The 15,059-nt window shown below is 39.1% G+C and overlaps 1 protein-coding gene across 9 annotated transcripts in view; it reads right to left on the bottom strand.

Annotated features, from left to right (window-relative positions):
• Positions 1–15,059, bottom strand: part of Pde1c (phosphodiesterase 1C) — a 445,757-nt gene that overhangs the window by 168,192 nt on the left and 262,506 nt on the right. The window lies entirely within an intron of this gene.

Here is a 15,059-nt window from a genome sequence, read left to right as displayed (position 1 = left end):
AGCTGAGATTTACCTTTCTCCCATGCAGATTTCAAAGCTAGTAGACTGTGTATGGGTAAGGGTTCTATGTAAGGAACCAGCTTGACTTCTCCAGGTTCAGTGAGTTGTGTGGGTGCTGTCTTCAGCAGTGGGGCCTTGCCAACAGTTTGAGGAGAGTGACCTATAGTATTGGCAACAGTTTGGATCATTTGGAGATTCCCATGGCACCCCTTTGGACCACAATTCACAGAGATAGAACCCGATCATGGTACTGAAAGCGTCATTTGGTGACAAGAGATGCCCATCTGAGGCTCCGTTTTTTCGCATTATTTGGCAATATCATTTTTATCTCCTTCAAATATGTGTATATTTTAGAAAACTTCTACTGTGTTATATTTTCATACTCCTACTTAATGGTCCTTAATCTTAACAGCTCATACCTGTATTCACTCCCTCCCCTCTTCTTTCTCCACTTGAGCTTCCTGTTCCAGGCTCCCCTAGACATCAATCCATAACTGTCTACCCCATTTCTCTTTCCCCAGGAGTTCTGTCTGCCCCTTGTCCCTTATTCTATACCTAACTTCTTTGGCTCTATGCACTGTAGATTGGTTAAAGCTTAGGTAACTAGGTTTGCACAACAAAGCAGGTTTAGAAAACCATGGAGAGCAAGCCAGTAAGCATTCTTCCTCCATGATCTCTGCTTCATTTTTGCCTCTCAGTTCCACATTGAGTTCCTGTCCTGACTCGATTTCATGGTTAACTATAAGCTATAAACCATAAGCTATACACGAAAATGAATCCTTTACTGCCCAAGTTGCTTTTAATCATGGTGTTTATTGCAGCAATAAAAAGCAAACTAGGACCTAAATTAGTACCAGAAACTAGACTGGGATAGATGTGCCCACATTGTTCTCAGAAACATTGCTGAAGGATTTTAGGGGAAGGAAAGTCATTGACTCCTCAGAGATCAATAAGATATGGGAGTTTGGAAGACAGGAATAATAATAAGATGCTGAAAGAAACAGATGAAGAAGACCTGGCTTGTAAAATTTCAGATGAAATTAAAGAGTCTATAAGGGCCATTAATGTGATATTTGAATTAAGACTCTGTGGTTTCTGAACAGCTGGGGCTGAAGATTAAGCTGAGTTTAACTAGGGATCAGACTCACTAAGGCAAAGCCCTTGCTTTGCTGCTACAACTGATACTGGTCAGCTGGAATGACAGATCAGTTATATTAAGAAGAGACCAGAATTGTTGAGTTGAATCTTTTGGGGTGTGTTTTTTCAGGATCAGTGCAGAGAAGCTGTGGCCCAGACGTAGCCAGGATATCCCTCATAATGGCAACTGAACTTGATAATGTATTAACGTCTCCCATATGTTTCTAGTTTGGGTGGCATGAGACCTGTAGGACCCGAAGGTCATAGAGAGAAGCTGTGGCTTGGCACCATGAAAGGACAGGAAAGACCCTGATGGACGTGCAACTTCAGTTCTAATGGAGGCCCCGGGATTTGAAGGGGTCATGGTGTTAAGGCTGAGGCTTGGCACTCTGAGGCGGGGTCCGAGTCCCTTAAGAAAATTCAGGGCAGGCAACTGGGGAACTTACAGCCTATTTCAGGGAAGACTCCAGCATATTTGAGATGCCAGGATCATGGAACAACCACCAAGGACAGCGGCAGATATGGAATGACCTGACTTGAGTCTATGAGAGAAACCATATATTTCTGTAGAGGACAGAGCCAAAAATGGGGAGCTTTCCAGTCCATTTGGAGGCAGGAAAATCATGAGTCTCAGGCATTGGGAACTGAACAACTTACGCTGTTGGAACTGGCTTTATTTGATCTTGACTGTGCCTTGATCTTTTTCTTGAAATAAGAAAGTTTTTTAATGTTTTTTATTTTTTTACAAGAACTCACAGTTATCAAACTGGACTTTAAAAGAGGATTTAGATTTACAAGTATTGAAATTTTTAAAGACTGTGGGATTTTCGAAAGTTGGATTGTGTTTTATGTTGTGATGTTAGTATTAACATGAGATCTTGGGCATGAGCCAGAAGAAATGGTTACGGTTTGGTAGTGATTTGTTTATGTGTCAAGATAGCAAGGGGTCAAATGTACTGGTTAGTATTTTGTCAACTTGACACAAGACAGACACATCTGGGAAAGAGAGGCCTCAATTAAGAAACTGCCTCCATCAGATCGGCCTGTAGATGAGTCTTCGGTGCATTTTCCTAACTAATGATTGGTATTGGAGGGCCCAGCCATTTTGAGTGGTGGCATCCCTGGGCATGTGATCCAGGATTGTATAAGAAAGAAAGCTGAAAAAACCAGACAGAGCAAGCCAGTGAGCATCATTCCCTCATGGTCTCTTCATCAGTTTTGCCTCTAGGTTCCTGTTTGAGTTCCTACCCTGATCTCCCTCCATGATACATTTTAAGCTATGAGATGAAGCAAACTTTCTTCCCAAGTTGCTTTTGATCATGGTGTTTACCATAGCAACAGAAAACAGATATTTAAAAATATACTACCTATTTATTGATTGATGAAATAATGCTGATCTTAAGATTTGAAGTCTTCTAATTTAGATATATGGAATGTTTCCAAATTGATTTGGACATTCTTCATGTCTCTCAGTAAAGGAGTATAATGGTCTTCATTTTGAGAAAGTAGATCCTCGAGAGGCCCTGAAAGGGAGGGGAGATACACTTCCATTTCCCCTTTTCTGAGTTAAATTTCAAGGGACTAGAAGGAACAGGATTTTTATGCTTGCATAAAGATCAGCCAGGTTCTAAGGACAATAAGGCATGCTGCTAGATGGTCTGGTCCTAGATCTGCCTGGGCTCAGAAGAGCCCTGAGGACCTGATCATTACCCACACTTGACAAAAAACAAAACAAAACACTAATTTTGACCACACAGAGAAAGAATAATCAAAGATAAGGAATTAAACGACAAAGATAAGTATTCAGAGATGTCATCACCCCTCTGCCAGGAGTTAGAAGAATCACTCAGATAGAGGAGTAAGGCTGTGGGCCCCTGGGAAAGAATGAGTGGCAAGTAGAGAGTTGTCATTTCCATTTTCTGCTTCAAGTTTCTCTTTGCTAGTTGTTACAACACCAAAAAGTGAGGTCAGGCTCCGTCCTGATTGGTGGAAAAGCCTTAAGCAAGTAGCAATAATTTTTGTACTTGTTCCCCAATGAGGAAGACCCCATCAGCCTGTCACATGCAGATAGAGACAGGAAGCCCAATCCCTATGCCACAAAGTTGGGCCCCTTAGAACCAACAGGAGATTCACCAGGAGGGTACTTAAACCAAACAAAAAGCCAGACACCTTATAGTCAGTAGTCTCAGTTCCATAGCCCTTCTGTTGGAGGGACCTGTGCCTCTTACCAATAAACTTTACTTTTGTTTTGCCCTGAATTCCTTTCATATATTTTAATTTAATTAATCAACAGAAAAAAACAGCATCTAGTAATAATAGAAGCTCTTGCCATATTTTTAAGTTTATTCATATAAATGTAATTGTGTCTAAATACTTTTTGGCAAATTGCATACATGCTTGTACATTTCTTTTGAGTTCCCTATCATTTGAACAGTAGCCTATAAAGGTTGAGATGATAAAGAAATTTCCTAGAGAAGATTAAAAGCGTGAAGATGGAAGATAAGAAGTAATTATTAGTTCATTGCTACTGGTTTCCTAGGAAGAGGTAAAAATGTGTTGGAATACAGTAAATATTAGTCAGCATCCACATCCTGCCTTAGTCTAAAATTGAATTACACCAGAGACTGCTGTAGTAGAACCCAGAGACATCTGACCTTGACCTGAGGGAGCTTACAAAACTGATAGGAGATAGAAGTTAGAGTATACACGAAATCTCTTAGCCCCAGGAGAAACAGTACGTGTTACGCTGTGCACCATGACTACATACGCTAGGTATCATAGGAAGAGTATGTAATGAGGGGAAGTGGTACAAAATACCCCACCAACATATATGTGTGTATCCCTGATTTCATGGACAGCTGTCAGAAAAAAAGGCAATAGAATCACAGAGATGGTTTAATATAAAGGTAGTCTAACCACTTTATGTCCAGTCTCAATATCCACTAACTCTTATATGCAACTCCTCAGAGAAATAAAAGTCTTAAGGAAACATAGACAACACGTCTCTGCAACTGCTGCTCTATTAAACAATATGTCTTTCTAAGAAGTGGGGAAATAACCAAGTTTGGGATCGCTTCTTTCTTGAATGTTTGCGCATTCAACTGTTCTCCATATAAAGCTCATTTCTTCCATTTAGAACTGCTTGCCATTTCACCTTCCCCAAGAAGTGATAATTGTACCTTCTGAGAAAACACCACGAAAAACTGTCTGTCCTCGTTGACGCTTAAGCCCCTTTGCCCCTCACTGGATCTCGACGTATTCACCCCCTTCGACAACAACACCAGTTCGGAACTCATATATCTCAGGTGAAGCCAGACAGAACTAAGAAAATTGAGTTGGAAGCACTCTCCCTCCACTGGGGAGGAAATATCCTAGCCACATGGGGATGGACAGCATCCCTTCCCTCTTGTGTCTTCATTTGAAAAGGCTAAAGATAAGGAATGGAAAGCCAAAGGTAATGAGTTAGTGTGGAGAGTTTATTGTAGCCTAGAGCTCCGCTCAGTGCTCCACAGGGTCCTCCTTGCAGTGATCTGAAATAGGTCTGTAACCTTTTTTTGAAAGGAAAGAACAATAGTTATAACAGACTCCCAAGCTAGAGACAATAACGTTAGTGTCGAAAACCAGCGTTGATGTTTCATGGCCGTGTGATCCTAAGTGAATTAGTGAATCATTTCGAGCTCAAGTTCCTCATCAATAAAATAGGGGGAAAGTCCTTGAGGGCAGTTTGAGAACTTTGGATGCAGCAATGACTCAGTGTGTGCACTTGGCCAAAAGTCAGTAACTCGGGGATTGTTTTTTCAACCCACACTGGCGATTCCTTCTACCTTCATCCCACTCTGTCTTATCTTGGGGGTCTTCTCTCCTCTACTGTGTGAGATAATACTTCTTCCTAATGATGGATTCCCAAGGCTCCTCCATTGGAAGGCTTCAGATTGAACAAGGCCAGTGGGAAGCACCATCAGCCAGAGATCTGAGACACAAAAAAGGGACATAGGATTCAGTACTTTGTTCTTCCTCTGGGGTTTATTTTATGGGAGTGGCTGTCCAACTGTGACTCTAGCTCCTGTCAGAGACACCTCTTTACAGTTTCCACCCTCACTTGTTTCCCATACAGTCAAGACCTAACACTGCTTCGACCTACAGGAGTAAGCACGACACTATTTTCCATGGGATGGAGCCTCTAGGTGCCCTGCCCCCAGCCTTGGCCATCACTGTACCCTGCCCCTATGCTTATGAGCAGGCAGCCTTTCAGAGTCCTTTGAATCATCTAAATTGGAATCTGCTTCCATGTAACTAATATTCCCCAAATGATATGCTGGTTAATGAGAGACCCAGCCACCAATGTGAATTTTTGCCAATGCTTTATACAGTACTCACTAACAGTGATAACCTAAATGACGAAGTGAGTTTATGATCAAGTACAGATGAGTGACTATTCTTATCACTAAGGATAAGAGCAGAGTCATTATGGAGCTGTCAAATTTGAAATGTGTTCCACCTCGCTCCAAACACTCCACCTCTAACTACTCAGATTGGTCTAACTGGAATCCTCCAAGAAGCACCAACTACCATTAAGATTCTCTTTCTGAGAAATGTCTATCTGAAGTACTCCTAGAAGAATAAAAGAATATGGATTCTCTGCAAGACTTTTTAGAGAAGCCCCTTAAAGTGCAATAGCTCAGTTTTTCTCAGTTTTCCTAAAACTGTTTATCACCAACTTCTGAGATTTGCAAACAGCCATTATGAGAATACCGCCAGAGCCATTTGGTAAACCACCGTGTTTGAACGTGTTCAGTTGGGGCTGACCAAAGCCACTTGAGCAGGTCTCATTTTTTTCCCTAGCAATTCCAAGCATAATTACTAATCAGTACTTGGACATGAAAAAGCATGTAATTGCGAAGTTGAAGAGTGATTATATGGACATTTATTTGTACTTGACAAGTTTAAGGGACTGAAAACATCGTGCAGAAGGAGATGGTTATGTGTTTTTAATCTTCCAAATTCCTGTCTGCTTCAGTGTTTTCCCTTTTCGGCAGATTTCTTCTTTTATATAGGTTTTGTTTTGGTGCACAGTTTTGCCCTTTGGAGCTTAGGTGTCTTCAATGGAACATCCAGAGTAATGTGCCACTGTGGCTTCATGTAACTATGTAGACAGTTTCAATGATTTAAAGCAACACCATAAGTGACCCCATTTTCTAGTGAGTCACTGCAAATTTCCCATTTTTGGAATGGAGCCAGAAAACAGCAGTCTCTACAACTTCTCACCGTAAACCTCAGGCTGGCAGCAGGCACAAAGCGTGCATTCTGAGAGCCTGGCAGCTGCCATTTTCAATAATTATGTCCTGCCCATCTTAATTTCCAGCTGCAGGGTCAGCTGGACATACAGCTCCTACCTACTTCCTGCCCTGAACCCTGTATTACACACCCACATAGCTGTAGAGCTTTACCCTAGATGACAGAGTACTCTTCCGCGGAAAGAGTGAGCCATTAAAGAGAAGTTTCTGTAAGAATCTCTGTCATCACATAGGTCCCTGAAGAAAGAAGCAGTGGCAGCATCGGGTCATCATCATCCAGGCTTCTTCCCATGCACACCCTGTGCATCTAAGAGTCGTGCGCACTTGCAGTGGTATTTGTTCCTATACTAAACATCATCTGCCCAGTTTTCAAGCTTTAGTTCTCAGATTCTTACCTGACACATAGTAGGTTCAAAGGAAATATTTCACCAGTGACCAATTCAACTAATTTAATGAGGAAGTGACACTGTTCCTCCCCACTGCCCACTGTGAGCATTCTGGCACATCACTCATTTCCCAGGTAACAAACAGCTCTCTCAGTACTCCAAACCAAATGGGATGAGCATTTTGCATACACCAGACTTACTGGGTCTACAAATAGCCTAAGAAGCCAGGCTGTGGGTCCACTTAGCACTTGCTACTGGCTCCAAAGCAACAAGCTTGGTCTCTGGCTTGTCCTTCTCCAGTTTTACATCAGTTTAAGGTTGATTCTTGATACCTTTCATTTCTCAGATGCACTGCAAACGACTTCTGCTGAAGGATCAATACCTGCCTTACAGTAAGCACCCGGGAAGCCCAATAAGTGTTTAGTATCACCAGTATGAACAATTTGACACACTGTGCCCTTCTCTGAGTGCTCCAGCAGAGATTTTAAAATGCCTCTGCTAACATTCCCATATGAATGTCACAAAAATCATTTGAACTTGGATAGAATAATAAAGTTACATAACAGAGCCAAACCAAAACATAAAGGAGAAAAACAGAAATCCAGCCATAGATAAGACAACAAAATGGTGGTGCACTAAATCCAGCCATAGATAAGACAACAAAATGGTGGTGCACTTATTTGGGTTAGAAAATAAGCGTAAGCCCTAAAGTCTTATTTCCTTCCCTGTGGCTGAAAATCTGGGCCCACAGAGGACACACTCCTGGGCAGAGTCTGGACCACATATTTCTGACTCTCTATGTTGGTAGAAGATAGAGATACAAAGAACGTAAGGTGATCAAGATCAAAGTAACGTTGGGTTGAATCACTCCATGTAAAGAAAATGGAAAGACAACGGAAGGCTCCCCACCAGTTCTCTGTTTGCAGAGCATCCCTTCAGTGTGACAGTGACGTCCAACAAGTCAGGCTTTGTCCAAAGGTACAAGGTATTTCTTTATTATGGGTTGTATTCTGCCCTTTCCCTGAATATCTCTGTCAAAGTCCCACTCTCTGTATTTCTGAATGTGACTGTATTCAGAAAGATTTTTAAAGAGATGATTAAGCTCAAACAAGCTGCTAGTATATAGATTATTTTAGCCCAATAACACCATAGTCTTTTCAGGCACCAGAAGTTGGAGTACACAGAGGGATGACTGTGAAAGACTATCACAAATATTCACAAGCCAAGGAAAGAGACTCCAGAAGAGACTAATCCTAACGGCTCCTTGGGCTTCTGTGAGAAGCTGTTGTGTAAGTCTCTAGTTGGTGCTATTCTGTTCATGGCAGTTGTACTCAAAAAACACACCTTAGATGCTTTACTTCCGAGTGATGCAAGAATTCCAAGTGAAACCACAAGGCAAGGATTGGCAGAAAAACCAACATCTGTAAATCCTGACTCTCAAGCCCTGCATTGATAATCTTCTTGTATGCATATGACTAAACAACAGCCATTCCCTGTCACTGGGTCCTTATGGCCTCCTGTATGATATGGAGCTGTATTGTGGACATCACCCCTAACTACCTCTTAGACCCCTTTCAACATGAAATGGTGTCATTGAATTTCTACAATAATGTCAAGTTTAGAGTGAAGTCAAGTTCACCTGCAGTCCTGAGGGCTCAGTTCTAGGATAGTATGGAAAAAAATATTAGGATTGCTTAGTTTCAAGTCACATAGACACTTCTTTGCTTTCTTCCCTCTCGAGGACAATGGAAGCCACACAAGAAGCAGTCACAAGAAGACTCTCAAAGTGAGAGGAAGGTAGACTAGCCTGAAACTTGGAGAGGACCAGATGACCACTTACACAGAGAAGAAAGATGATTCAAATGGGTGCATCTTCCTCTGCAGGTAGCAACAGGAAAGACCAAGACAGAGTCTAACCATCAGAGCATCATTCTCTGCTCCTGGGGGCCTGGTATCTTACAAACTTTCATTTGGCCATGTCAACACACTGAGGAAGTACCTTCTTCCTGTGAGAGTGGCATAGCCAGAAGTGAACATGCCGGTTGGTTTTTGTCAGCTTGACACCTTGATGGAAAGAAAGTGGAAAGAAAGGAATGTGACAGATCCTAGCCACTGGGCTTGTGTCTTCTGGATCTCCTATTGGTGTTAACCCTAGGTTTCTTAACTAATGTTAAGTAAAAACTAATGTTTAACACCTACAGTGAGAAATGGGGAGCTAGGGGACACAAAAGAGCTTTGGAAGGTGATGGAAGTTTCCTAAAGTGTTGTGGTAATGATGCCACAGCTCTGAATATTAACTAAAAAGAACTGAAGAACTGAATTGTGTACTTATATGGATTTTATGATACATCGATTGCTCCTCTATAAAACTGTTTCCAGTGGGAAAGTCTTGTAGGGTCTCTCTGATGTCTTGAGAATAAAGTTCATAGCCATAAATAACGTGAAGATAATTTACAATAGGTTCCTGCTTAGTTCATACCTTTTCTTTGTTATTACTGTGTTCAATACACTTCCCTGATCTAGACTCCACTGTATTCTATCCAGTCAAAACCCTGCAGCTTCCACAACTATGCGCCCAACACTCCACCCACATCTCTCTTTATTTTCTAAGGAACCTTCTTGACTACCACCGCTTGCTAAATATCATAGGAGGGGTTCACTTAAACCTAACCTTTCTACTATAAGAAGTTTGAAATACCATATGGATAGGATGTTATTCCTTCTTGTATACCTCTCAAGAACCCAATCATTTCAATATCAATAAATTCCTTGAAGATACAAAGAGCATCTGCAGTTATATCAAAATGTCCATTAGCACTGATTAGGTCTGTCTTAGACCTAGTATGCAATAATAATTAGCAAAAATGTGTTGAGCCTGACAAGGAGATAATCCATTATAGAAGGAGAGCAGAAGAATAACAGTATTGCCTCACTATTACAAGAAAAAGAAATATGCTGACAATAACAAAGAATTATTTTTACAAAGAAAAGTAACCATATGTGGGAGAATGAAGATAAGCTTCATAGCCAAGAGACCTGAGTTCAAATCTTGCTCCACTACTTCCTAGTTGCTTCACTATTCAAGTTCCCTAACTTCCTTGCTGGGGCTGTGCTTTTCTTCATGTGTAGAGTGAAACTCCATCTGCCTTGCTATATGGAATAGTTGGGATTAGCTTCATCATAAGGTTGTGTCACTTGTATATTACTTCAGTTCTACATCCTTCCCTGTTTCAATCATCAGTATTTTTGAAAAACAGATGTACCAAGAATAACATTACTGAATTATAATTTTTTTCATATTTAACACAAAGGGAATCACACAGATGAACATCCGTTAGCAGATAGTTTCTATTAAATACAGGTATTAAGAGGTCATCCTTGACCAGTAATTTTTTCTTTTATCATGTAAAAATAGTGCCAGCCAGGCCAACGGATTCTGGTGTTTGATGCTAGTCTCAAGAAATTCAGTTCAAACCTTGGGAAACACATGATGGAAGGAGAGAACTGACTCCCATGGGTTGTCCTTTGACCGTCACACTTTAAAAATACATCCATACACATGTTAAAAATAAATAAATAAATAAATAAATAAATAATAAATAAATAAATCCCACCAGGAAATACGGTAAGACCCATCTCCAAAATTCATATAGATTCTGTGCTTTTCCTTAACAACAGGCCAGGCCAGGATACAAGTCCCTCAGAAGAATTAGTCTAGTAGCCTTTTGGCCAGTCTCTCCACAGCAGTGAGACAATTCAAACAATAATAACAAAATCAAAACAACTATCAGATCCTAAAATCAATTATATTAAGATAAGCTAGGTCTTTAAAGAGGAAATGCATAAATCCCTTTTTTAAAAATCCAGGAAAAGAGAAACAAACAATTGTAGAAAATGGATAAATCCTTCAAAGAAAGCCAGAAAAACATAGACAATTGCAGGAAATTAATAACTCCCTTAAATCCAAGAAAAACAAACAATTGAAGGAAATGAATAAAACTGTTTAAGGACTGAAAATGAAATAGAATCAACAAAGAAAATACAAATTGAGGAAATTCTGAAATGAAAACATTAGGAATTTAAACATGAACTACAGAGGCAAACTTTACCAATTAACTATAAGAGATGGATGAAAGAATTCCAGTCATTGAAGAAATAATAGAAAAAATTGAATATATTAGTCAAAGAAAATGTTAAATCTAAAAAAAAAAAAAACCTGATATAAAACATCCAGGAAATCTGGGACACCATACCTAAAAATAATAGGAATGGAAGAAGGAAAAAAATCCTAGGTCAAAGTCACAGAAAATATTTTCAACAAAATCATAGAAGAAACATTTCCTAACCTAAAAAAAGAGAGAGGTCTATAAAGGTACACGAAGCATACAGAACACCAAATAGATCAGAAAAGAAGGTTGCTCACCACATAATAATAAAAACACTAAACATGCAGAAGAAAGAATGTTTCTAAACACAGAAATACTAGCACTAATAGACATTATAAACCAAATGGAACTAACAGAAGTTTGCAGGACATTTCTCCTAAACACAAAAGAATATGTCTCCTTCTTAACACCTCAGGGAACTTTCTTTCCCCCAAATAGAGCACATCCTCAAATAGTCACAACACAAGCCTCAACAGATACAAGAAAATTGAAACAACCCCTGTAACCTATCAGACCATCATGTATTAAAGCTGGATTCCAACAACAGAAAGTCTACAAACTCATTGAAACTAAATAACTCTCTACTTAATAAAAAATGAGTCAAGACAGAAATAAAGAAATCATACTTTCTAGAATTTCATTAAATGAATATACAACATACCCAAACTTAGGGGACACAATTAAAGTAATGCCAAGAGAAAAGGTCATAGCACTAAGTAAGTGCCTACATAAAAAATTGGAGATTACATAAAAAATTGGAGAGATCTTATACTATCCACTTAATAGCACATCTGAAAGCTCTAGGATAAAAAGAAGCGAGCACACCCAAGAAGAGGAAATAATCAAACTCGGAGCTAAAATCAATAAAATATAAATAAAGAACAATATAAATATTCAATGAAACAATGAGTCAGATCTTTGAGAAAATGAACAAGATAGACAAACCTTTATCCAAACTAAACAAAAGACACAGAGAAAATATTCAAAATAACAAAATCATAAATGAAAAGGGGGATATAATAACAGACACTGAGGAAATCCAGAGAATCAATAAGGATAAATTTTTAAAGCCTGTACTCCATCAACTTGGAAAAATTTAAAAGAAATGGAAATTTTTTTTAATAGGTGCCATTTACCAAAGTTAAATCAAGATCACATGAACAATTTAAATAAACCTACAACCTCTGTGGAAATAGAAGCAGTCTTTGAAAATCCCCCAACAACAACAACAAAGGCACAGAGCAAGACAGGTTTTTCATAGAATTCTATCAGATTGTCAACGAGTTAACACCAATACCCCTCAAATTATTCCACAAAACAGAAACAGAAGAAACATTACTAATTTGTTTTATAAGTCTACAGTTACCCCAATACCCAAACCACATAAAGATTTAACAAATAAGGAAAATTATAGACTAGATTTCCTTATTAACAGACTAACTTTCCTTATTAACAAAGATGCAAAAATATTCTAAAATTAATCGCAAACCAAATCCAAGAACATATCTAAAAGATCATCTATCACGTTCAAGTAGGTTTCATCCCAGAGATGCAGGGTTTGTTCAATATATAAAAATCAGTAAATCTGTCCCACCATTTAAAAAAACTGAAAGAATAAAAAAAATCACTTTATTAGATGCAGAAAAGGTCTTTGACAAAATCCAACACCCCTTCATGATGAAAGTCCTGGAGTGATTAGGAATACAAAGGACATACCCAAACATAATAAAGGCAAGCCCATAGTCAACATCAAATGCAGAGAAACTCAAAACAATTCCATTAAAATCAGGAACAAGACAAGGTTGTATACTCTCTCCATACCTAGTCAATACTGTACCTGAAAGTCTTAGCTTGGGCAATAAGACAACTTGAAAGAGATCAAGGGCATAGAAATAGGAAAGAAAGCACCACTGTTTGCTGGTAGCATGAGAGTATACAAAAGTTATTTTAAAAATTCCACCAGGGAACTCCTACAGCTGATAAACACTTTCAATTTACTTTCAACCCAGACATAAATCCACACAGCTATGGACACCTGAATTTTGATAGAGAATCCAGAAATGCACACTGGATCTTCAGTAAATGGTGTTGGTTAAACTGGATGTCTGGATATAAAAGAATGCAAATAGATGCTTATTTAGCAAACTGCAAAAAACTTAACTCCAAATGAATCAAGACCTCAACATAAATCCATATACACCAAACCTTATAGAAGAAAAAGTATGGAATAGCCTTGAAGTCACTGGCACAGGAGAAGACTTTGTAAACAGAACATCAATGGCGCAGGCAGTAAGATCAACAATTAATAAATGGGACCTCATGAAACTGAAAAGCTCTGTAAGGCAAAGGACACTGTTGATTGGGACAAAGTGACAAAATGGAAAAAGATTTTTAGCAATTCCTCATCCAATAGAGAATTAATATTAAAAATATATAAATGATTCAATAAACTAGATATCACAAAATCAAATAATCCAATTTAAAATGGGGTACAGGTCTATGCAAAGAATTCTCATTAGAGAAATCCAAAAGTTTTCAGGTTCTCTGCATTATCTGGCATGGCTGTTAGCTTGGTGTCTTTGGGGGATTCCTAACTGTGAAAGTTGGTGCATCTCTCCAACTCTTTTGCCAGCTTTTGGGACTCTTTCCTCCTATTGGGTTGCCTTTTCCAGCTTCAGTGTGAAGGCCTCTATTTTATATTATTGTGTTTTGTTTTGTTCTGTTTGGTTGTTGTCTCTTGTAGACCTGCCCTTTCCTGAATGGGATAGGGGGCGTGTATGGGGGAGGGAGCAGGTGTAGGACTGGGAAGAGTGGAGGAAGGGGAAACTGTAGTCTGGATGTACTGTATGAGAGAAAAATCTATTGTCAATTCAAAAAGGATGATACTACAACTATTTAACAAAAGACTCTTTACTATCAGAAGCAATGCACTCCCAAAGTAGGATCCCTAATGACCTAACTACCAATACTTGGGCCCCACTTCCTACTACTGTTAACTGGGGATTAACTTTTCAGCATACTTATGAGCGGTGCATTAAAACATACCTGTTGTGTTATTGTTGACTTTTTACTTTTCTGCTCTCATGGGGCCCACCAACCTGCCCCAAATAAATCACACACAGAAACTTACTGTTTCTTATAAATGTTGGGCCTTAACTTGGCTTATTTCTACCCAGCTTTTCTTAACTTAAATTATCCCATCGACATTTTACTTTTTACATTTACTACATTATACTGGACTTATTATCCTTCTCTATTTCTGTATACCTTACATTCACTCTTACTCTGTGGTGGCAAGGTGCCTGGGTGGCTGGACCCTAGCATCCTTTCTCATGTTCTCTCTCGCTCCTTCCTCTTCTCCTCCCAGGTTCTCCTTCTATTTATCCTCTCTCTTGCCAGCCCTGCCTATCCTTGCTCCTGACTTACTATTGGCCATTCAGCTCTTTATTAGACCATCGGGCGCTTTAGACAGGTAAAGAATCACAGCTTCACAGAGTTAAACAAATGCAGCATAAACAAAACAGCACATCTTTACATCATTAAACAAATGCTCCACCGCATAAACACAAGTAACACACCTTAAAATAATACTCCACAACACTGCTGTAATCATCTATATACATAAAACTCCCAATATCATTTACATTTCTAAAATAGAATAGAAACAGATGCCACAATGATAAATAATTCAATATATTGATGTTTTATAAAGGTGTGCTAGGTGCTGCTCTAGTACTCTTTACTGTAAATTCATTCACTCCTCAGCTGCATGAGAGAGAAGGCATCACTATGCTGCTCTTGTAGCAGTAGACACACAGGACAGTAAAGTATCGTGTCCATGGTCACTAAGCCAATACATGGCAGAGCCAGGGTTCAAACCCAGAAAGACCAACCCTAAATTCAGATGGATAAGCCCTCCATTATAGTTCCCATACTTATAGTTCTTGCTATAGTGTGTTATTTTCATAAAAGCATGTCAAACTATTCACATTCCTTGCCTCAGAGACCTGAAAATTACAGACAAGGACTTTGTTATCCTAAGCACCAACCACAGATAAACAGAAGAAGCAGGACTT

Source organism: Myodes glareolus, chromosome 6, assembly GCF_982192425.1.
Source record: "Myodes glareolus chromosome 6, mMyoGla1.1, whole genome shotgun sequence".
NCBI classification, from domain to species: Eukaryota; Metazoa; Chordata; class Mammalia; order Rodentia; family Cricetidae; genus Myodes; species Myodes glareolus.
Note: the sequence above shows the minus strand (reverse complement) of the source record. Positions and strands in the feature narration are given on the sequence as shown.